Below are 22972 nucleotides of genomic sequence, written 5' to 3' on the forward strand. Positions count from 1 at the left end.
CGACAGATATTTGCGTATGGAAGAATGCGTGAATGCGCAAACGCATGAATGAGTCCCAGGTGAGACCCGGAGGGAACACCTGCCTGGCCACAGGCGAGGGGCTGGGACTCAGCCTCCCGCAGAGCTGCCTGCACTCTGCATGCCTCCAGGGGGCGCTAGTCACCAGTCCCGAGGTGGGAGGTGGCCCTATGTCTAAGACAGTCTTGACTCCCAAGGAGCCCATGGATGGGCAGGGAGGGCAGAACACCATCATTCCTTGTGATAAATGTGACCATTGTCATGTGAGGAAGACTCTGTAGCAGGATTTCCTGAGAGCCCGTGACCCCGGGTGTTTCGCTGTGTCTTCTCGCCGGCCCCAGAAGATCCCCACCACCTCCATGGTGCAGAGGGGGAAACAAAGCTCAGGGAGGTAAAAGAAACTGCCCCCAGCCACACGGGAAGGGGTTGGTTAAAGGATCCAAGCCCACGCTGGTCTGGTCCAGAACCGTGTGTCCAGGATGAAGGGACAAGGCAGGAATGTGGGGCCAGAGGTCTCCCTTCTGGAATGCGGCACCCGGGATGGGGAGAGGCCAGAGCAAAGGCCATCTGAGCCAGAAGCTTCTTAGCCAACTGCCTCCTCCTCCTCCTCTCCTCCTGGGATGGGATTGAGGCTGAGTTAGCTCCTTTGTGTTCCATCTGGAAAGCGGACGTCCTGCCCCCATGGGGGCTCTGCTTCCTCTCCACCCCCTGCCTGTCCCCAAATTCCAGCGGCTTTCAGCGCCCCACCAGGCCCTCCAGACAGGGGACATTTTACATTGCCCCTGTGGTCAGCTTTGGGCAGTGATAACAGGATTAGCCCCGTGGAGGCAGATCACTTAATTAAACTTTGGGAGGAAGAACACCGTCTTCTCTCCTCATTGCGGCTCTGGGAAGGGGGAGGGGGGGCTCCTAATCGGTCAGCCTCAGGGACTTGACCCCCCATCCCTCTGCCCGTTGTTAATTCTGGCTCTGACAAAGGCAGAGAACATCCATCCATCATCCCTCCACCTGTACGTCCATCCCACTATGGACTGAGCTCCTCCCCCGTGCCCGGCACCATGTTACTCCCGCAAGGGATAATGGTGGACCGAACTGGCTTCCAAACTTGGTTTGGCAGAAGATTGCAGAAGTCATGCTCTGTGCCAGCTCTGAGTCTAGACCTCAAGACACTTTGCAGCTTCTCTTGGCCCTTGGAGATCTGCCTCTACCTCGAGAATGAGCTGGGGCTAGCCGCTGCGGGACGAGTGGCCACGTGGAGGAGAGCCAGCTCCTCCCCATCCGTCAGCCAGCTGACTCTCTAACGTGTGAAAGAGGCCCTCCTTGATTGTGGCCACTAGCTGATGCACAAGAGACATGCACATGCCAGTGATGCACAAGAGACCCCGGCCGGAGCCCACGCCGTGACCCACAGTTGCACGAAACAGTACTTCCTCTCCAACAGTTGGGGCGGTTTGTCTCGCAGCATTATCAAAGCCGTAGCTGACTGATACAGCTCCCCCTTGCCTCTGTATTAAATCAATGTCCCCCTGCACCTCACCTCTCCCCATGCATCTCCTCCCCTCACTCACTTTATCCCAGCCATGTTGGCCTCCAGCATATTTGTCCTTATATATCTTGCTTTTTTTTTTCCTGTTCCTAACCATTCAGGCTGCACCTGGTAGGTCCTCAGTCAATGTCCGTAGTTTCAGTGAATGAAGCCATGAACAGACACAGCCCCTCCTTGCACCTACGGGACTTAGCATTGAGTGGAGTAGGTGCTGTTGGCAAATCCCAACCTGGAAGGTTCTGAAGGATGTTGGGGCGGGGGATGTAAGCTGTCACGAGAGCCTTCCCTGAGCAAGGCGTGTCCGAGAGGGGATCTGAAGGCTGAGCAGGTTCTTTTCAGGTGAAGAAGACAAGAAAGGGCATTTCAGGCAAGGGAAGAGCAGGGGCCAAGACCCTGAGACAGGAGGGAAACTGATATGCTCAAAGAAACGGAGCAGACCCTTCATGTCACTTTCATCTCAGACCTGAGGACCTCCCTGGCTCATAAGAGAAACTAGCACTAGACCCAGACAATGGACCAAGCCACTGAGGCCAGACAGGGTTGCAAGGTGCCCAAGGGGTGGTCAGGACAGAGTTGGACTTGAGCCCATGCCCCCCACCCCCCACCCCCACTTGCAGGCTTCCTCTGCCTTTGGCGGACCTCAGTGTTATCACCTCCCACACCTTGGGCTTTCATGGTCCAGAGTCTCCAGAAGGTTCCCATCTGTTATCTGCGGTGTGGGGGAGGGGTGCAGGTAGCGAGTGAGGAGCTAGTGATAATCCCTGTTTGCTCAGTGGGGAAACTGAGGCCTGAGGGGTGGAGGGGGCCCGTCCAGCTGGGACAGCAGCTCTACAGCCTTCCCCCTTTGCCTGGCCCCTTGATCAGAGCCCAGAGCTCCCATCCCTCCCGCCCGCCCTCCCCAGGTCGCCCCCCCCCCCGGAGAGCCGAGGAGGACAGTGATGGATCTGAGCCCGCCTTCATTTTCATTCCCTCTCTACTTTTGCTGCTGGAGACCGATGACAAGTGAGAACGTCTGTGACCCGGAGAAATTATCTTCCCTTCTCTTTCACGGCATAATTTTCTGCCCTCTCGTCTGGACAAGCCTGGGTGATTTTTAGCTACAAAAAAAAAAAGGGGGGGGGAAATTATCATTCAGAAAAAAAAAGAGAGAGAGAGAAGGAGGCTCCTAGCTTTCCGACAGACAGGCTGTCTCCTGGGTGAAAATGAGAATCTCCTGTCCTGTGAGCCCCAGGGACTTTGAGGGGGCCGGTTCACACTCGCAGGATGGTGGTGGGCTTCCTGGAAGGCAGGGCCTGTAGCCCTAGGGGGGTCCAGTGGCCTGGAGTACCTGCAGTTTTCCTGGGGGTCCCCAATGCCCACCCCCACGTGGGTGCACAATGTGAAGACTTTGGGGGAAAACAGCTTGGGTGTGGGTCACCTGCAAGTGCCTCCCATCATCTGACCATCCAGCTTTATGTTCTCCAGGACTTGGGCTCCCTTTCTCCCAGCGTGCGGCTTTTTGGAAGTTTCTCTCCCCACTCCCCAACCCCCACATACATACGCACACACACCCGACCATATACTCAGGGCCTGCTCCGTATGTCAGCAAGAAAAGTATTATTGATTTTTCAAAAAAAAAAAAATCTATTTTATTTTTCTGTATTAAAATTTCGAACATTACAAGTAAAGGTTTAACAAGTAAAGTTCTCTCTGTTTTCTCAACCTGGCAGGTAAAAACTGCTAACACTTTGGTGTCCATTTTTCCAGACTTTTCCTTATAAACCTCATGATTATAAACATGCAGACACACACACACACACACACACACACACCCCAATTGTGAAGTCACTAGCACCAGGATCTAATTGTCCGAGTGAGATGAGCTAATTTTGGCTCTGCGGTGTGACCTTGGGGAGTGACTTTGCCTCCCTGAATCTCAGTTTCATCATCTGTAAAATGGGGCTCTTACGAGGGGAAAGTGGGATAATGTGTGTAGATCAGATACAGAGTCTGGCCCAGCATTCGGAGTCCCCCAGATAATAGCCACCACTGTCATTCTTGTTAGCTCAGGACGTGGCTATGCACTGACTGGGTCGGAGGGGGCTGCGTTCTTACTCCAGGCCTGGAAGCAGACTTGGGGCTTTTCAGCAAAGCGACTATTCTGGTACCTTCTCCGACCTATGGCTTTGACTTTGAAATCAGAGATGAGCCTCGTGGGCTTGGTGCAGCCCCTGAAATGACGCACACGTGTGCTCCTTTTGCAACCCCTAAAAGCAGTGCTCCTTCCTGGCAAAGAACTTCCCCTTTTATCAGATAACCCACAAGAGTCCAGGCTTACCAGGGACTCTCTGCTTCCCACAAAGACTGGGGATGTCGGGATTTGACTTTCTCAGGCAGTGTTCTGGGGTGGTGGGGGGTCGGCCAGGCCGTCCTTTTCCTCCTTGTACTTTGTGGGACCACGTTTTCTTCCCACACCTCAGCCAAAACAACAGATTGCGTCAGGCTGAATGAGAAGCGGGTTTGATGATGTAAAGCTAGACTTTACAGATTTGCAAAAAGGTCCAACGATGCCACTCCTCTCACCACACCTATTGTAGTTTTGGGAAAATATGATGAACTTTCCATGAAATATATTGAGTTCCTATGTAACTGAGTTTATTGGTATTGTTAAGTGAATTAAGTATTTTTAAGTGCCTCACTTTTAATTTCAGTTAAGTGTCCGTGGTTAGCACCCACATGAACGACACCTCTTAGAGGTCTTCACTATTTTAAGGGCGCAGAGGGATTGTGAGACTCAAAAGTTTGAGAACTGCCAGTCTACAAACTTCCCTGGTGGAGAGAGAAGGGGCTGAGACAATATGACTCTAACCTAGTGGGGGTGGGGGAGACTTTGGCTAAGGAGCATCCTAGGGGGTATGGCAGACAAAGCAGGGTGGGGCAGGAAAAAGAGGTAAATTAAGGATCAGGCCAGTTGGACACTAGCTATGGACAGCCATCTCTAAGGGTCTTAAAATTGTAATAGACCTGTAATAATATGGAGACAATAGTGTTTTCTGGAACTCTTGATGGGGTAGACTTACATAGGTCTGGGCGCTGATAAGGCTCTTGGAGTCGGGAGTGAGACCCCCAAGATTTTTTCACATAACAAAGATGTTTGCTGAACTGCCTTACTAGGACTATGTGTCTAGTAACTAACAGCAAGGCCCCTGTTTTGCTGAAGAAGATGCAAGTTTAGGGCTGGAGTGGAATTGCTGTGGTTCACACAGGAGAGGCTGAACTCTTCCACCAGGGGGCGCGCAATTCTTGCCATCTTCTCAGGAAGCTCTCAGCTGCTCCTTAAATCAATGCTGAACAATGACCTGTAGTGGCTTTCAGTGCGAAGGGGCACCAAATTATTAGTGATGCCGGGCAGAATATTTGGGCTGACTGCAAAGAGAGAAGAAAGGCAGAAGCAGGTGGAGTCAGGAAAGAGGCAGTTAAGAACTCTGGGGCAAAAAAGAGCTCCCGTGCCTGTCACAGTGAGTCTGTGTCATTGCAAGACTCAGGGTCCAAAGTGCAGACACCGGCTCACCCATTAGGAAAAGGCACTTGTCGACAAGCATCCCCAGGAGCCACAGGTTAGGTGAGAACCCCAGCAGGCCCTTGAAGGAAGCCAGTGATAGGATAGTTCCCTGGCTGACCAGCATGGATTGTGTAATATATGAAATCTTTGTCTTAATGGAGTACATTAGGGGGCCTCTGTGTTGATGTGTGTGAGACACCACTGTCTTGGCCGGTGAGAGGTTGACCATCAGGGCATCCATATAAAGAGCATAAGTGGCTCTGTTACTAGTCTTCTGAGAAAGGAGAGCACTTTCTGTGTACCTGAGGAAATGCTGAATGCTCTTGGGAAGCAAGAGCTGTGTGACTGAGGTGTTCCCCCCCACCTGCAAGTCTTGGGGTTCTAGGAAAGTGAGCTGTGAGAGGGACAAGCCATGTCACCTCCAAGCAGGAGGAGTGGAGGTATGGGGTGAGCGGAATCTGGTGGGTAACTCTCTATGCTCACACCTTGCTTCCAGAACATTCCAGAACATTCCCAGGGTATGCTGTGATCTCAGACACTGAATCTCCATCAGTCAGTGTGGCAGCAGGCTGGAGGGTGGGCAAGGTTAAGAGGCATCGCAAAGGTGGGGTGGGGGTTGAAGTGCCTTGGGATTGGCAACAGTGAGGAGTCATTGCAAGTCTGCCTGGAGGAGGCAGGGCGCCCTGAGAACTCATGCCTTCCCAGTGGGGTCCATGTCACCCTCAAGAGGCAAAAATGTGTGCTTGGGGGATGAAACAAGGTTACCCTTTTATGTAGGAGGCATACAGCATCCATACACATCCCTAAACAGATACCCAGTGTGTCAGTGGTATTGCAATTTATTTATTTTTAAATATTTTATTTATTTATTTGACAGACAGAGTTCACAAGTAGGCAGAGAGGCAGGCAGAGAGAGAGAGGGGGCAGGAAGCAGGCTCCCTGCTGAGCAGACAGCCTGATTCGGGGTTCTATCCCAGGACCCTGGGATCATGACCTGAGCTGAAGGCAGAGGCCTAACCCATTGAGCCACCCAGGTGCCCCAGTATTGCAATTTAAATGGGAGGGGGGAGTGATTAGATAAAGAATGCCTAAACAGTCTCTGTAGGGGCCTGGTGACAAAATAAAGAACGAAGAAGCTGTAGCTGATGCAGAGAGCTGCCCATCAGATACTGGAGTCATTGGTGGTGGCCGGGTAGGGGGACCAGCCAACCCAGAGGTCCCGCCAATAGGGGGTCTGATGAATGAATAACCCAACCTCTCTCCCTTCCTGCCTCTCTTCTGCCAGTCCCCCACCCTCTGGGCAAACACAACTTGACCCTGAGAGGGAACCCACCCACACCATCCATCTGGGCCAGCTTCTGGGGTACAGAGCGGGACAGACTACAGGGGGCACTAGATTTGGGGGCAGGGTACAAACCAATGAGGTCCAGCATTGGATCCTGGGGTAATTTCTACCCCTTACAAGCTGAGTGACTTTGGGTAAGACCTGTTTGACACCATTTTCAGCCTGACTTCCCAGCTCTCTGTTGGAAATTACATGCCTCTTTCCCTCTCTGTGCAAGAAACTAGGTCAGAAGTTGGGTGGTTCAGCAGGGAGTATGTCAATCAGTATTTGGGGAGCTTACGGTTCACGGGGAGTTAGACTTGCAGATGGGGCAGTTACTCTGCAGGGATGTACAGAGGTCACATGAGGGGAGGAGGCTGCGGTGAAGCAGAGATGGGTGGTGCGCTTCATGCTACTGAGGCTCGTCTGCCTCTGCACCCTGTTTATGCCCTTCCACCCTGGAATGCTTATCCATGCCCTCTCCGTCTGCTTATGGTCGACCTAACTCGTAGTCCGTCTTACACACAAAGCCTTTTCTTCTCTTGATACAAGACCTACGCCAACTTCTTTCTTGAGATTTCTCAGAGCAGCGGTAACCCCAGCTTTTCATTACTTCTGGTATCTTGTCTCTGCTAATAGACCATGAACACCTAGAAGGAGGAAGGCTAGAGGCCTCCCTTGAGACGGAAGTCCCAGGGCCCAGGGTTGTTGTTACCTGGGGACAGCTGCAGTGACTTTAGTTAAAAAAAAAAAAAAAAAAAAAAAAGTTAGCCAGAGCTTTGAAACCCCCACCAATGTCCCAGACGAGTCATCACAGAAGCTCTGGGGGGTGGGGTCAACGCCTGTGTTTTTCAGTAACTCCCCAGCAGACCCTCATGGGCAGCCAGGTCCAGGAGGAGTCACAGAACAGGCTTTACAATTGGATTACATGGATATCTGGAGTCCTCTTATTTATTTTTTTGAGGTGGAGCTTAGGTGAAAGGCACATTTCTCCAAATTTCTACCTCTGTAAACACTTGGAGAACCACCCCCTCCCCCCAGATCAAGACAAGGGACATCTGCGGCCCGGCGGCAGCCTCTCCCCAAGGTCAACCACTGCTCTGACCTTTATCACCGTCCACCCGCTCTGCCTCTTCTTGAACTTCAGACCAGTGGAGTCCTGCAGTCCTGCAGCGGTCCCGTGTCCGGCGGCTGTTGACGCCAGTCATTCCTTTCTCACTGCGGGGCGGTGTGCTCTCGTGTGGTCACGCCGCAATTTATTCACCCGTGCCACCGCGGGGAAGACGTTGGGTCGCTCCCAGGACCTAGCTCTTGCGAATAGAGCTGCCGCGAACATTCTCATACTGAGATTTTGATGTCTGGGTCTTACTGGAATTACATTTCCTTCCTTCTTTTTTTTCTTTTTTAAAGATTTTATTTTATTTATTTGACAGATCACAAGTAGGCAGAGAGGCAGGCAGAGAGAGAGGAGGAAGCAGGCTCCCCGCTGAGCAGAGAGCCCGAGGCGGGGCTCAATCCCAGGACCCTGGGATCATGACCCGAGCCGAAGGCAGCGGCTTTAACCCACTGAGCCACCCAGGCGCCCCTACGTTTTCCTCCTTTCTTCTCTCTCCTACCGTGGGGTAGCCTTCCTGCAACGGAGGTCCCGCACTGCGGACCAGCACCAGACACAGAACCAAGGGCAGGCTGTGTGGGTTTCTGCGACGTCTCTTAGCTTCTTCCTGCAAGTCTTTGTATTTTCAATAACACCGAGGCCTTCGGAGGCTTCCTCCGGGATGCTGGACCCTTGAAGGGTTCCAGATGAGGCTTACCACGGACGACGGTGTGCTCTTCCACACTCATGCCACGTGTGGTGTTTTCCGGGTTGAGAAGGGCCACGTCCCCATGGAGAAGCAGCAAAAGCACATTCCCTAGCATAGGGCATGGCGGTTAGCTGGGCTTGATCCTTAGTCCTGGGGCAGCTCCCCAGCATCCGTTTTGATCTTTCAGCATCCACCTTTGGTCTCAGATGATTGCAGCACTCGGGACGGTATGCACACAGTAGGTCTTCAACCAATGTTTGCTGATGGTGTGCCATACGCCACACGCATAGGCAGAGAGCTATGGATTCGGGATCCACAGCATTGGCACCTTCCTCTTGGGCGTGATGGTCAAGGGTCAAAGGGATTCGATTAAGGGGGCAGGACCGGGACTGACCTGCTGCTGGATGCTTGTAGCTAGAGCTCACATGCTCATCCCCTCCGGCACAACATCACTGAGGCCTCCGGCGATGCTAGGCGAGCTGGAGCTAGTGGCCTCTGTGCGAGTTATAGATCAGTGTGCACTCCTGCTTAAGAATTTGTGTGGACCAGGGGCACCCGGGTGGCTCAGTGGGTTAAAGCCTCTGCCTTCAGCCCAGGTCATGATCCTGGGATCCTGGGATTGAGTCCCGCATCAGGCGCTCTGCTCAGCGGGGAGCCTGCTTCCCCCACCCCCTCTCTGTCTGCCTACTTCTGATCTCTGTCTGTCAAATAAATAAATAAAATATTAAAAAAAAAAAAGAAGAAGTTATGTGGACCTCTTGAGAGAACAAAACACAATTGAACATTTTTTTTCTTCTTCTTCTAATGTGTAAAGAATTTGCATATTCTCATCATTTTTCTCTCCTAATTTATTGTCATAATGTGTGTCAAACTCAGGAGACCCGGGGGATAGCACGAGGGCCCTGTCTGGGCTTCTGCAGTAGCATTTTCTCCCCTCTCTCTTCCTCTTGTTTGTTTTCCATCACCTCTGGCTCTTTCCCCACCTACGTTCGAAGAACCCATGAACTTAATCCCAGAAAGCAGTCTTTTGCACATGGGGAGGCCTGCCTACCCACCTTGCTTTTGGGTGAAATATGCATTGTCTGTAAAATGAGGATCTGTGTCTGTCTCGATTCACTTCCCTTTAGCTCTTCCCAGTAAAGAGGGGACCTGAAGTAGTTCAGTTTTGCATATAAACCACAAACATTCCATATTCCAGTAAACAGTAGATTCATTTTTCAGCCAAAGACGGTTCTTACCTATCTGGCACTCCGTGTCAGACTCTCAAGGCTGTAGTTTTTGAACTCAGATGCTCCCACTCACTTCTCTCCAGTCCCAATTCCTTACCCTATGTACTAGCCCAGGCATTCCTTTGAAAACAAGTAACAGGAAAACCAGCTAACTGTATCTTAAACGAATGGGGGCCATTCCTCCCACGTACTGAAAAATCTGGGGGGAGGTACCTGGTGTGGGGTTTACATGGCTTGCCTGTCTTTATGAGATTCTTGGCCTTTCCCTCAAGGTTGCAAAATGGCTGCTGTAGCTCCAGGCATCACATATGAGTTAAAGGCAATAAGAAGTGCGGAAGAGAGAGGGCCTGCAGTTTCACTACCCTTTTATCAGGAAAACAAAAACTTGGGCTGGAAGTCTTCTAGCAGATTTCTGCTTGGGTCTGATTGGCTAGAATGGTGTCTCAAAGATTTCTAGGTGCTATGGTGGTAAGTACGCAGGTAGAAGGCAACATGGGGAGCAGAACAACTGGTTATCCCACAGCATCTGCCACACCCTGTTTTCACCCATGTCCTGTGCTTCACTGTTGCATCCTTTATGTCTTTCTTGTCTGAATAAACGGTGGTACTCTGTGTGGCTGTGTCTGTCAACTCTATCTTTCCGTCACCTGCTGTGCTCCAGGAACAAGACCAGCTTTCAGTCGTCAGCCACACAGTCTGCCTGCCCCTGGACATTTGAACTTGCTTGTCTCTACCCAAGAGGCTGCAGCTCACCTCCAGTGTCAGTGAGCTCGGGTGGCTTCCTTTCTGACTTGGATTCTTGGCTGAAAAGTTGCTTCCCAGGGTGGGATTCTCAGACACCACCCCCCATCCCGGGCTGAGCGGCCCTTTCCCCAGCTGTCACCCCTACTCGAAATTGTACATTTCTTCGTTCCTGGTTTATCGTCTGTTTTCCCACGAGACTTAAGCTGGGAAGTTCCCGTGCAAAGCGGTAGTGCCGGGCTCTCAATGAGTATTTGTTGAATGAATAAGAGAAAGGAAAGAAAGATCAATAGTGTCAGAATTGTCGGCCGGTATTGGCAAGTGGGGGTACAGCTCAAATTAGTCTGGGACTTTACATGCTCCTAATAGCACTGTGGTTAGGAATAAAATGTGTGTGTGCCCACGCGTGCTCACACACCCACACGCTCCAAAGTGAATCTGAATGAGGAGAAGAGGGTGGGGGGGGGATGGGGAAGCATAATAAAGACGCCTTCACGTGTCCCACCAGCCCTTTTGCTTCATTCCTGGACCACGAGGCTGAGGACGGCGGCATCAGTAGACAGATGACAGAATTAATCATTTCAGTGACTCGCTTATTTTTAGGCCCAAATGCATTTCTTTCCATGCAGGCCCCGTGTCACAAGCTCGTGTTCATCAGGCCACGACATGGAGGGACCGGGCTGTGTGTATGTCACAGGCATGTGCGTGTGTGCCTTTGTGGGGGGCCCGCCCAGCAGCCTCGGCTTACGGGGTCCCACGCACACACGTGAACTTGAACCCCTTGTTCACCTCCGCGACCTCGCACCCCGAGCCCCCTTCGAAGAGTCATCTCTGTGCAAAGGTCATTTCTGCCAGATGTTAACCCGCCCCGGCCAGGGTCCTGTCTGTTGTCTCTACCTCCCCAGTGCCCAGCACCCGGTGGGTGCTTCCTAAATCCTTGCTGCTTTCTCTCTCTCTCTCTTTTAAGATTTTATTTATTTATTTGACAGAGAGAGCACGTAAGCACAAGCAGGGAGAGGGGCAAAGGCAGAGGGAGAAGCAGACTCTCTGCTGAACAGGGAGCCTCATGTGGGGCTCGATCCCAGGACCCGGGGCTCATGACCCGAGCAGAAGGCAGAGACGTCACCACCTGAGCCACTCAGGTGCCACTCTAAATGCTTGTTGCTTTCATGCCAAACCTTGCTTTCTTCCCATTTTTCCAAACACCCTGCGCCTCCCACGTGAAGTTTATCCAGTTCATTCTGGTCTTATCAACCCCACATGAGACACGAACCTCTTTTCAGCAGAAGGGTGTGGCCTTGCCCCCTGTGCCATGCCCATCGCAGAACTCTGCACACATCCGCTCCGGAGTTGAGGTCCTCTGAAAGAGGGGGGACACCGCAGAGGGGGCTTTCCCTCGCTGGTGCCGTGACCCGGCTGCCGTGAACTCGGACCCATGTGAGCTGCCACGTTTTGTTAAAAGAAGTTGGAAAGCTCGAGGACATCTTTCTCCTCCCCTGGATTCGGTCTCTGGAACATTCTGGATCTGAGAACGTCAGTGACTGTTGGAGGGAGACAGCTGACAACCGAGTGGGTGGAGAGAAAACAGGAATGGACAACGTCAAGCAGCCATGACATCCCCTCCGCCTGCACGGTGCCCGGCTGCCACAGCTGGGGTCTCTCCATCCAGCCACGGTGGCTTCTCTGAGACCTCCCACCCTGCTGCTACGCTGGCCCCAACGTTCCACGGCGTCCAGGGAGGGAGAGCTCCCGCCCTGAGCATCCACAGCCGGGCTGTCTGGTGTGGAACGGAGTAGGCCTGCTGCATGGAAGGGCAGGACCCACTCTGCGTGCGTGGGTGGCCCCAGGTGGAGGACGCAGGAGGGGGGTAGTCAGGCAGCCAACAGTGGGGACCTTGGTAGCATCTCCTCTGTCCAGGACAGGAGGGCAGCTGCCTAGGCCTCGGCCAGAGCCCGCGGAGGAGGTCCAGGCCGCTTCTCTCCAGCGATGCCATTATCAGAACCAGGAGAGGGGAATCTGAATAAAGACGAGCCGGAGAGAGCCTCCCGGCCCCCACCGCCGTTTCCAGGCGACACACAGGCTGTCGCGGTCGCTGTCATACAAACCCTTTTCCCGTAAGACGGCGGGTCCCACGGGGAGAAGGGGTGAAGTGGAATATTTTATCAGCCATGTACATATGTAACCAGAAACGGGGCTGAAAAGCAAAACCTCATTTGCCTGAATAGGGGGAAGACAGGCGGGGTGGAGAGGGCTGGCGGAGGTGGCGGAAGGGACTTCTCTCCGGGAGGTCAACAGCGAGAACACGGCGGCGGCCACCCTTCTCGCCCTCCGCGGTGTTAGCGAGGGAAACGGCCACACAGGGGGCTGTTCTGGGGACCAAGTTCAAACAGCATCTCGTTTTTGCATCGAGAAATAAGAATCCAAGATACATCTGAAAGGTAAAGGAAAAAAGGAATAACAAGTGTTTGGCCCAGGAGCCAGATTTCTCGCCCAAGCGCCACTTTTCACTCGTGGTTTGGAGATGGTCTTTGTTCCGTGGAGGAACAGGTCCTAAGGGCTGGCTTCCTGGGGGCTGAACTCCAGATTCGTTCTGCAGCATGGGGGGGGCGGGCGCGGTGCTCCCACAGAGAGAGGCCGGCTTCTTCCCCTGGGTCTCGGGAGGCTGGAGGTTCTCCAGGGATGCAGAGTGGAAAAGGCAGGCTCTCCTCCGAGACTCAGAAAACAGAAGCTCTCTCTCCCCAGCCCTGGTGAGCTCCATCACCCAAGGATCTAATGAATGAGATTCAGTAACAATTAACAATAGTAATAGTAATAATAATAATAATAATAATAATGGGTGAAACACTTGCTTTGCCCAAGACTGAGCCTGAAAGTAACCAGCCTTGCAAACAGCCACCAGCCCTCCTGCCCAGGGAAAGCCACCCCTCACGAGATGTGTCGTGAAGGAGCCTGGCTTCTTGGTGTTCTGGCAGGCAGGGAAGTCCGGGGAGGGTAGAGATTGGTGGGGGAGAAAGCAGACATCCATGTGCCGCCTAGAGCCCGGCCTGGGTGCCCATTTCCAAGGAACAGACCGTGCAACCGGTCAGAGAGACACCTTCCAGAGGCTCTGCCCGGACACTTGGGGTGGGGCTTCTGCTGCAGCTCATCCAAAAGTTTGTGAGGTTATTATTAAAGTTAAAGTGAGGAGGGATGGAAGCAGAGACTGAGAGAGAGAGAGAGAGAGGTGAGATACGCAAGAACCCATCTGGGCAATGCATCACATTGAAATTGCCCCGCATTAAAAATTCACCAGCCAGTGAATTTTCAAGGGATTTGTAGTAATTAGATGACAAAATGCTGGCAAATCTCAGGCTTGCCAAAGATGTTACTCAGGGGTCAAAGACTCGACACTTTCGGCTGGGTAATTTGTAAGTGTCAATCACTCGCAGCCATCAGAGAGCAGGCAGGATCTAACGGCTGCATTCTAACGAAGGCGAGACGAGCCCTCGGCCGGCCGGCTGCCAGCAAACCCCCAGACCCCCGGCCCGCCGCCCACCACCCGGGCACACACGGCGGCTGCCGCCCCGCCTGGGGCTCAGGGCCGCGCCGGCCGACCCAAGCGTCCAAGCTCCTGTTTGATTTTATTCCCCCTTTTCCTTCTCGAAAGCAGCGACTTGCCAGGAGTTAGCTGGATGTCCCTCCGCTTCAAGGAGGAGAAAGCGTCCTGGGACCGGAGGCACCCGGGCGGGGGCCTCAGTGTTCTCCTCTGTGAAGGGGGGATGTGAAGCCTCGCCTCGAAGGGTCATTCGGACTGAAGGAGGGAGCTGTCTACTGACCCCCCAGAGTCACCGGCTCGGGGCCAACACGCCCTTGGCCCCAGAGCTGGGCCCGGCTCTGAGGACTCAGCAGTGACCAATGTTGTGGAACTTTCTAGCTGGGGGAGGCAGGAAGAACAGGAAAGAAACAGATTAATACCAAGTACATCCAAACGTGGTAAATGCTCAGAAGGAAACGAAACAGAGTCAGGGGGTTGAAGGGTGTTGGGGACACTACTGTGTTTGCAGTGGGAAGGTCACGTCTGAGGAGAAAGCAAGGGGCAGAGGGTGCGCAACAGGACGATCCTGCGATGGGAATCAGCACGAGGCTGGAGACAGGGGTGGGGGTGGGGCTTAGGTCCTGCAGCCTTGGACGCTTCGAGGCCTCATGAGGCAGGACTCGGTGCAGCCCAGCCTGGCCGGCCTCTGGTCAGCTCTGCCCCTGGAGTCCTGGCCAGAGGGGAAGCCCACGGAAGGGCTGTGTGCGGCCCCTGGACCTGCCTGCAGGGCTGAGCCCGCCCTGGCCGGACGGTCTCATTCCACCCGCCCCTGCTGAGTCTAAGCGAGCGGCCAGGCGGCCTGGTGACTGCCCAGAGCCCAGACCGGACATGTTTGCAAGAGCACGGGCATGGAGGGGCCTTCTCTCTCTCTCTCTCTCTCTCTCACCGTCCCCACTCTTGGGGCATTTTCTGTGGGAAGCCCTGGCTTTGCAGTCAGACTCTGGGCCCTGAAGCCTCCCTCTGCTGTTCCCACACTGTGTCACCGCGGGCAAGCCACCACACCTCTCTGAGCCTCAGCTTCTGCATCTGGAAAATGGGCACATGAGCCCCACTCATACGGTTAATGATGGGCTTTAGTCTCAAGAATCTGGCCCTAGGGAGGCTCTCCACAGAAACCCTTCTAACCAGCACAGCCCCCGTGAACGAAAGACGGCCACACCCCCACAGGCCATTTTGGGGAGATGAACAGAAGGCACATCAAAGGGAAGGAGCAGGAACAGGTGTCTTTGGACAGTTTGCTGTCACAAAGGCTGCAAATGTCCAAAGCGAATCTGAAGGCTCGGCATCGTCGTGTTTGGGGAGGACGCACCCTGGGTCTGCCGAGGGGCTGGAGCCGGTGTTTATAAATCACCTCTCCCTCCAGCTCCTTCTGGTTCCTGCCGGTTGTTTGCTGGTGGTGGGGGAAGGGCGCAGTGCTGGGTGGACTCAGCGCCCCCCCCACCGCCGCCTCCCTCCTGGGGGGGCCTGGGTCTCCAGCCTCTGCTGCAGGTGAAAGCACTCAAGGGGAAAATGAGAAACTCGCCGTGTTTCACAGGCCGCGCTGGCCGACCCTCACCGCACCCCCAGCGCACAGGTAGGTGGATGCCTTTGGACTGGGGGGCCTGCCGCCGCGGCCCCCACTGCCTCCACGCTGGGCACCCCTCCCTCTTGGAGGCTTGGCGGCCCATCTACTCCCCGCGACCCCTTGTGAGTGTCACCAGCTCTGCAGCTCAGATGGGGACGCGTGGTGCTGACCACATCTCTGTTGGAGAATCCGTGAGACCACGACTGGCTCTGCAGGCAGCAATACTCACCAGCACCTCGCCTGTTGTTACTGAGCACTTACTATGTGCTGGGTGCTGCAGAGGGCCCTGGGGAGCCCCATCTCTGTGCCTATCACCAGGACCCAGTGACGGCCACAGCATGATTGTCACCTGATCAGCGGCATCCATGAGCCTGCGGGAAGGTGCTCCTCTCCATGTCCAGCATCGCCCCCACCGGCTCTGAGTTCCAGGCCCTCTCTCTGCCTGACAGGGTGTTACATACACGGCGTGGACAGAAGCTTGTTGGCGATGGAGGCGGATGACCTCTGCACCTCCTTGGTCACAGAGGCTGTGGCTTTTATTTTATTATTTTTAAAATATTTTATTTATTTATTTGATAGAGACACGGTGAGAGAGGGAACACAGCAGGGGGAGTGGGAGAGGTAGAAGCAGGGTTCCCGCTGAGCAGGGATCCCAACGTGGGGTTTGATCCCAGGACCCTGGGATCCTCACCTGAACTGAAGGTAGATGCTTAAGGACTGAGAGACCCAGATGCCCTGAGGCCAGGGCTTTTAGACTACCCGTTTGTCATCAGAAAAAGAGCCAGTGTGGTGGGGGAGGGTCCTGGAGGGTCCTGAGGAGGGATTCTGGCCGCTGATGGGCCAGCAGAGGCAGTGGCCCGTGCCGGGCACACCGCCTTCTGACAGTTATACCGAGCTCTCGGTGACCCCAGAGCCGTGTGTGTCCACGGCCTTCCCATCCTGCACACACACGACCCCGCAGATGTGTACCCACCTGCCTTCAGAGCCCGGAGCCTCCTCTGCTCCCAGGATGAACCCCTCTGTCCGTCTTCTGTCTGCTAACCATCGGGGCCGTGGGCTCTGCAGGGTGGGGGCTGGGTTTGCACTCCTCCCCAGGGACCCCGGGGCCAAGGGAAGGTGCTAGTCTGTGTTCCTCGGAAGGAACAAACACAGGCCCCAGCCAGCAGCCAGGTGCTCGGGGATCAGAGTCAGGGAGTCTGGGCAGGAACACCATGCTGGCCTCTTTCTTCCGAGCGGGGTGACTCTGGGGGTGGGTGTCCCCAGCACAGCCCTGAGCCTCCATTCCCTGAACTGCCAAAGGTGGGGAAACAGTGCGCCCGGGCCCTGGGGCGGCCCTGAGGATTCCGTCACTGATCCTTCGACTTCTTCTAACCATGGAAGCCCCAGGGCCTACACTTGAAAGATGGCCAAGCCTTTAGGCCTCAGAACCCAGCCCTGAGAACTTGGCCAAGAGGTGCCTGGAAGCCCCCTGGGGCTTCTAAGGGGAACCCCGAATCTTCTAAGGGCTTTCCTCCAGAACTGGCTCGGGGCCTTGCCATCCTTCCCATTTGGACATCTGAAAGACAACAGGCAGAGGCCGGGCCGTCAGGCAGGCCGAGGGGTACCCCGGCTCCGCCAGAGCTGTGTGGTCTTGGGCAAGGCACCTAACCTCTCTGAGTTGCCGCTTCCTCACTGAGGTCAGGGTGGCAGAAACGGAGCCCGTCTCTTGGGGTCTGAGTCATGGGTGGTTAGGGCAGGGATGACGGTGGTCTCGTATCATCAGGACAGTGGGTGAAAACAGGGTGGGGAAGGCCGAGGGACGGAGGTGACCAATGCCCTTGGTGTACCAGGGGTTCATGCGTCCCCTTCGGCCCACGGACGCCCCCTGCAGGCGGGGCGCTTACCAGCGAATCCTGGCAGGTGGGTGTTCTCATGGTCCCGCTTCCAGAAGACTAAAGCCGGGACAACCCAGGGGACTCAGTCCCAAGACTGCAGGGCTTGTAAGAGCAGAGCTGGGTCTCCCTCCATGAACCTGGCCTGTTCCCAGCGGCCTGTCCTTCATCCTGATCCCCTGATCTGGGGCTGTGGGGTGGACGGAGGAGCTTGGCACCCACGGGAAGTGCTCAGAACGGACCTGGGCTCCATCCCGGACTCCCCAGGCACTGATCTCTGTGGATGTGGTCAGGAGTGGCAGGAGACGGGACCCCTGGGTGGCTCAGTTGGTTCAGCGACTGCCTTTGGCTCAGGTTATGATCCTGGAGTCCTGGGACTGAGCCCCGCATCGGGCTCCCAGCTGCACGGGGAGTCTGCTTCTCCCTCTGCCCCTCCCCCTTCACATGCTCTCTCTCTCTCAAATAAATAAATAAAATCTTAAAAAAAAAAAAAAAAAAAGCAGTGGCAGGAGAGGGACGCTACCCGACTCCCAGCAGGAGGGACAGGAACCTGCCGGGGGGTGGGGTGGGGGCACACCCCGGATGCCGGCCAGATGCAGGTGGGCACCAGCATCCCCGAAAGGTGCCCTCGCCTCTCTCCACCCTCTGCCCCTCCCTCCAGTGCAGCTCTCCCCGGAGCCTGCTCCCCGCCCCCGCCGAGGGTGCTGGCTGCTGCCCGTGGGCCCCGGCTCCCCATGCTGTCTGGCGGCTCCGCCGTGGAGCGGCCGCGGCTGCGGGCCACCCTGCTGCCTGCCGTTCTCTGTTGGGCTTTGCAATTCCGGTCACATCGTGCTCGCACCTGCCTGCCGCCGCACGCCACTGCCACTCTCCTCTCCTGGACCCAGTTTGGGGTGAAAGCCTTCCTTATTAGTCAATCTGGATCCCACTTACTGTGAATTACCAGGCCCGATTGATATTCATGAGTGGGTCCATCTGAAACCTCAGACAGCTGTCACATGACTCCCTGCCTTGGGGGACGCGGGGACCGGAGCAGCCCTGACACGTAGCAGCGGCGGCCCCCTGCCGGGGACAGCGGTGGGGGGAGGCTGGGAGCCACCCCCGGCTGATAGCAGTCCCCTCCCGGGGGTGGCTGGGACCGGACAGTGCCAGCAGGGCCTTCCAGTCTGGATGGGCAACGGACGCAGGTGCCAGGGGCTGCGGTGGAAGGGACCGGCAGCCAGGCTCAGCGCCCAGCCACGTCGCTGCAGCTTCCCATGGGCTGTGCCCCTTCTCCATTTCCTCTCTGCTTGGCCCCCTCCTCCAACCCCCTGCAGCTGGGACGTCACCTCTTAGAGCCGCCTTCCCAGGGCCCCATCTGCGCGAGACCCCGACCCTGTCCCCCTGCACGCTGTCCCTGCACCCACGCAGCAGAGGACCACAGCCCACGATCTTGTTTCTGGCTGCAGGGTCAGTGCTCCCCGGGGGCCCGGCGTGGGCTGCGCTCTGTATGATTCGGTGGGATGAGCGGAAGCGTTCCCCACGGACCAGACCCTGGGCTGTGCCTCGGCACCCCCTCCTGGGACGGTCTTGTCTCCTATTTTCAGAGGAAGGAGTCGGCAGAGATTCGAGACTGGGGAAGCAGAATCCAGGCCGGAGGATTCTCAAGCCTGTGCTTCTGGGCCCTTGACCTCTCACCCCCAAGGGCTTGGGTTGCAGGGAAGTACTCTCATCTGGAGGGTCCAGTGGCTTTCGTTTCAGAAACCAAGGCTCCCAGGCAAGACGTGGTAAGAGTAAATACTTGACGGTCGGCTCAGAAAAAGTAAAAATTCTGACAGCAGTCTTCTTCCTTCATTCATCAAACTGCTTTGCAGAGTGGTGCCTGGACGGACGGGTGCATCCAGTGCCCCTCGGACACCACCGCCTGGCTGAGCAGCAGAGAGAGCCCAGAGCTGGGACTGCTTTTTGGACACTAGAAAGTCCAAGCCTGGGCTCCTCTGAGCAGGACCCGGGGGGACCTGCTTTTCAGCTTCCCCAAGAAGTGCAGCCGCCCCAGCTGGGGGGATGCAGGGGCGGTGCTGTCATTCCTGATTTGGGGCTGCAGAGCCAGGGAGGGAGGCCCGGGGAGGGCAGAGGAGCCGAGGCTCACTCCCAAACGGTTCCCAGAGAAAATGGGGTCCGGACACACGGAGTCTTGGGGACAAGAATGGACCATATTGGGCTTTAAAGGACCCCGGGGCATCTTTTGAAGGAAGGCTGAACTGTTTCTAGGCCAAGCTGATCAGGCCGAGCGGGGGAACACAGGTCCTCCAGGGCGCCCTGGCAGGCAGGGCATCTGTCGGTGACCCCCCAGGGAAGTTCTGGGGCCCGCCTAGCTGATGATGCGGCAGGACGGACCAGAGCGTGTGAGGAAGGCAGAGAGCCCAGAAACTGTCCGCAGGAGGGAATTGACTCCATGGTCCACTCGTGCCCTGGGGCTTGGCGAACGTACTCTCGGACCCGACGTGGCGTGAAGTGAAAAGGCGATTGGGGAAGCCGGGCTCACCTGCCCGGCTAGGGTTTTCAGCATGAACTCTGTCCAGTTTCTCAAGAGGCCGGACCGGGGACGACCTGGATTCCTGCGAACACTTTAGTGGTGCCTCCCCTGGTGAGCAGGGCATGAGACCCGGGCCCTGCCCTCGGAGGGCTTGCAGCCGTGGGCAGTGCCGGAGCCGTAAGTGACAAGCGAGGGGGAGGCCCCGATGGAAAGCACTCGAGTCTGGGGTGGCTGGTGGGGACAGCCGAGCAGGAGGAGGTGGCCGGGTGAAGGGCTGGGGTAGGGTGACAAGGGAGAGACAACAGATCTAGGCAACAGACGGTGCCCAAGGAGGGGCGGATGCAAGACCCGTTTAAGACATGCGTGGGGGAGGGATTGCATCCAAGCCCTGATCCCCCTCCCACCGCTGCCCCTTGGCAGTGTCCTCCCTCCTTGGCCGCGGGCTCTGCCACGTGGCTCACTGTGGCCAGTGGGACAGCAGCGAACATGTCTTCATGTGGAAGCCAGACCCACGCGTCTCAGGGGTTTCTTACTGGGTCTAAGAGAGTACACTTCCAACCTTTCCTGGGTTAAGAATCCGGGAGGCACATTTTTAACCTTTTAACATTTTGGACCTCCACAGTGTGCTCCCGTGGGGCTAAACACGCGAGTCAGCTCGAAGGGTGGAAATCGGGAAATGGCCCAGGAAGAGCCCAGGCAGCGGGCTGACGACCTGGGTACCAGAGGCTGCTGGCTGTCCCCTCTCTCACTCTCCTGCCTCCCACGGCACAAGGACCTCATGCCTTCGTGGGGCAAAGGGCAGCCCGGCACTCCTTCCCAGGCTCTCCTCCACGTTGTTTCTGCCATGTGACTCTGTTCTGGCCAGAAGCCACGAGAGACTGTCCAGGCGGTGTCCCTGAAGGGTGGGGCAGGCCTGGCCTTGTCCTTCTGTTCTGCTGCCTGATCCTGGCAGAGAGGGGAGCCAGGTCCCCAGCGTGGTTACAGGCCGCGCCGACAGCCCTGCCTGCTGTCTGGTGAGGGAGAAGCCAGTCTTCATCTTGTTAGACCATCGATGTTTGGGTCTGTCACGGCAGCGGCGACATTCTCGAACGGCGGCCTCGTCTCCGCCAGGCTGGCACAGCTGGTGGGCGCCGGGGCGCTGGAGCCAACTGGTGTCGGAGCCCCGGAGGAAGCTGGCCCGCATCTCAGCACCCGCTAAACATCTCCCAGCTCCCACCTGGGACACTTTCACTGGGAGATGCTTACAGCCTGAGAGCAGCAGCCTGGGACCTGGAGGGGGTTGAGGGCTCTGGTCCCAGGCCACATCCCCAGGTCCTGTGGGAAGGGCAGTTTGAGAACCACGAACGGAACCCGGGGCTGTGGGCCCCATGGGTTCAGCTTCCGTCTTTCTCCCCACAGGGCCAAGCAGGCCAAGAGGAGGTCTCAGAGCATGCTGCGGTGGCCGCGGCTCACACCTACCTTCGTCTGGCACCTTCCTGGAAAACGCGCCGCTTCACTTCCCCAAGCCTCAGTTTCCTACTCATGCAATGAGACAGTCTCCGCCTTGGGACTCGGCGGGGACGCCACTGAATTCGTGACTTCAACTGCTTTGTCAACTACACGGTGACCCATGGACCTATGAAGAGGTGGCTACAGGATCGCCTGGAATCTTTTTGGGGACCAGGAGAGGGGAGGGCTCCTGAGGGTTCCCAGGGAAGGCAGGAGCAGCTGCCACCTGGAAATCCTGCAAAACAGAAAAATGTTTGCTGTTGGCCTGAGCCCAAGGATGGGGCGCTGAGGCCCCAGTGGATCGTTTTCATGAAAGCTGCAATGAAGGGGAAGAGGGGTTTATTACGGAAGCTGGAGAGGACTCAGCCCTGGCTTCTGGCGATGCTCTAATGAGATGGCAGGGCCCCTTTTCTTGGGCCACTCAGCTAGAAGGCCCTGGGCCCAGGTCTCGTGCCGGAGCACTCGGTCTCCTGGGTGGCGGGTGACGGGGTGGACATAGGGGACACATCTTTACATTGGGGGGGTTGGGGTACCAGCTGCGATGGCTTGTTCAGTGTTCACCAAGTGGCGGGCCCTGGTCTCAGCCATCATTTAACTTTAGAACACCAGTGAGTTGGTACTGCTGTTACTCTCGGTTCCTAGATGAGGCCACAGAGGCACAGAGAGGTCAAGGAGCGGGCTCAGGGTCATGCTGCGGGTAAGGGGCAGAGCCGGGATGGGAGCCCAGAGAGCCTGGCTAGGGTCTGTGCACTGAATGGGGGTTTCTGTACGGTGTGACCTTGGAGAAGCCAGCGGCCTCTCCGGGTCCAGCTTTCTTTCTTTCTTTCTTTCTTTCTTTTTTTTTTTTATTTATTTGATAGAGATCACGAGTAGGCAGAGAGGCAGGCAGAGTGTGAGAGGGGGAAGCAGGCTCCCCGCTGAGCAGAGAGCCCGATGCGGGGCTTGATCCCAGAACCCTGGGATCACGACCCAAGCCGAAGGCAGAGGCTTTAACCCCTGAGCCACCCAGGCGCCCTCAGCTTTCTGAGCGGAGAAATTACAGGGGCTTGCTTCAGATCGGGACTTAGCAAACTTGATGTGAAGGGTCAGACCGTAAATATTACAGGCTTTGCAGGCGATACAGTCTCTGTTGCAATTATGGAACTCTGCGGCAGCAGCCAGAAACCTGGGCGTGGCCGGGTGCCAATAAAACTTTACACAAACAGGCAGCGGCTAGATCTGGCCCCCTGGCTGCAGTTGGCCAATGCCTGGTTTTGACCACTCATAGCTCTTCTTCACCACTTCTGTTTTACTATATTCATGGTCTAACAATTTCCTTTATACCGGTACACTATTTTTTTAAAGACTTTTTTTTTTGTTTTTTATTTGACAGACAGAGATCACAAGTAGGCAGAGAGGCAGGCAGAGAGAGAGGAGGAAGCAGGCTTCCTCTGAGCACAGAGCCCGACGTGGGGTTCGATCCCAGGACACTGGGATCATGACCTGAGCCAAAGGCAGAGGCTTTAGCCCACTGAGCCACCCAGGCGTCCCTTTTTTTTTTTTTTTTTTTTTTTAAACCTCCTCCTTAGAGTTTGGTGAAATTGTGGTTTTGATGAGCCAGCTCTGTGTCTGTATTTGTGACACGTGAACATGTGAAAATAAACTCCTACATTACAAGTCTGCCCCTGGGCTGCCTACAATCTTCTCGTGGCCGCTGAAGCCTGACGTCATGCTTTGTGAGTCCCGTTTACACGTTACCTCAAGTCTTCAAACCCTGGGGTGT

The sequence above is a fragment of the Mustela nigripes genome, chromosome 8, assembly GCF_022355385.1.
Source record: "Mustela nigripes isolate SB6536 chromosome 8, MUSNIG.SB6536, whole genome shotgun sequence".
Classification (NCBI taxonomy): Eukaryota; Metazoa; Chordata; class Mammalia; order Carnivora; family Mustelidae; genus Mustela; species Mustela nigripes.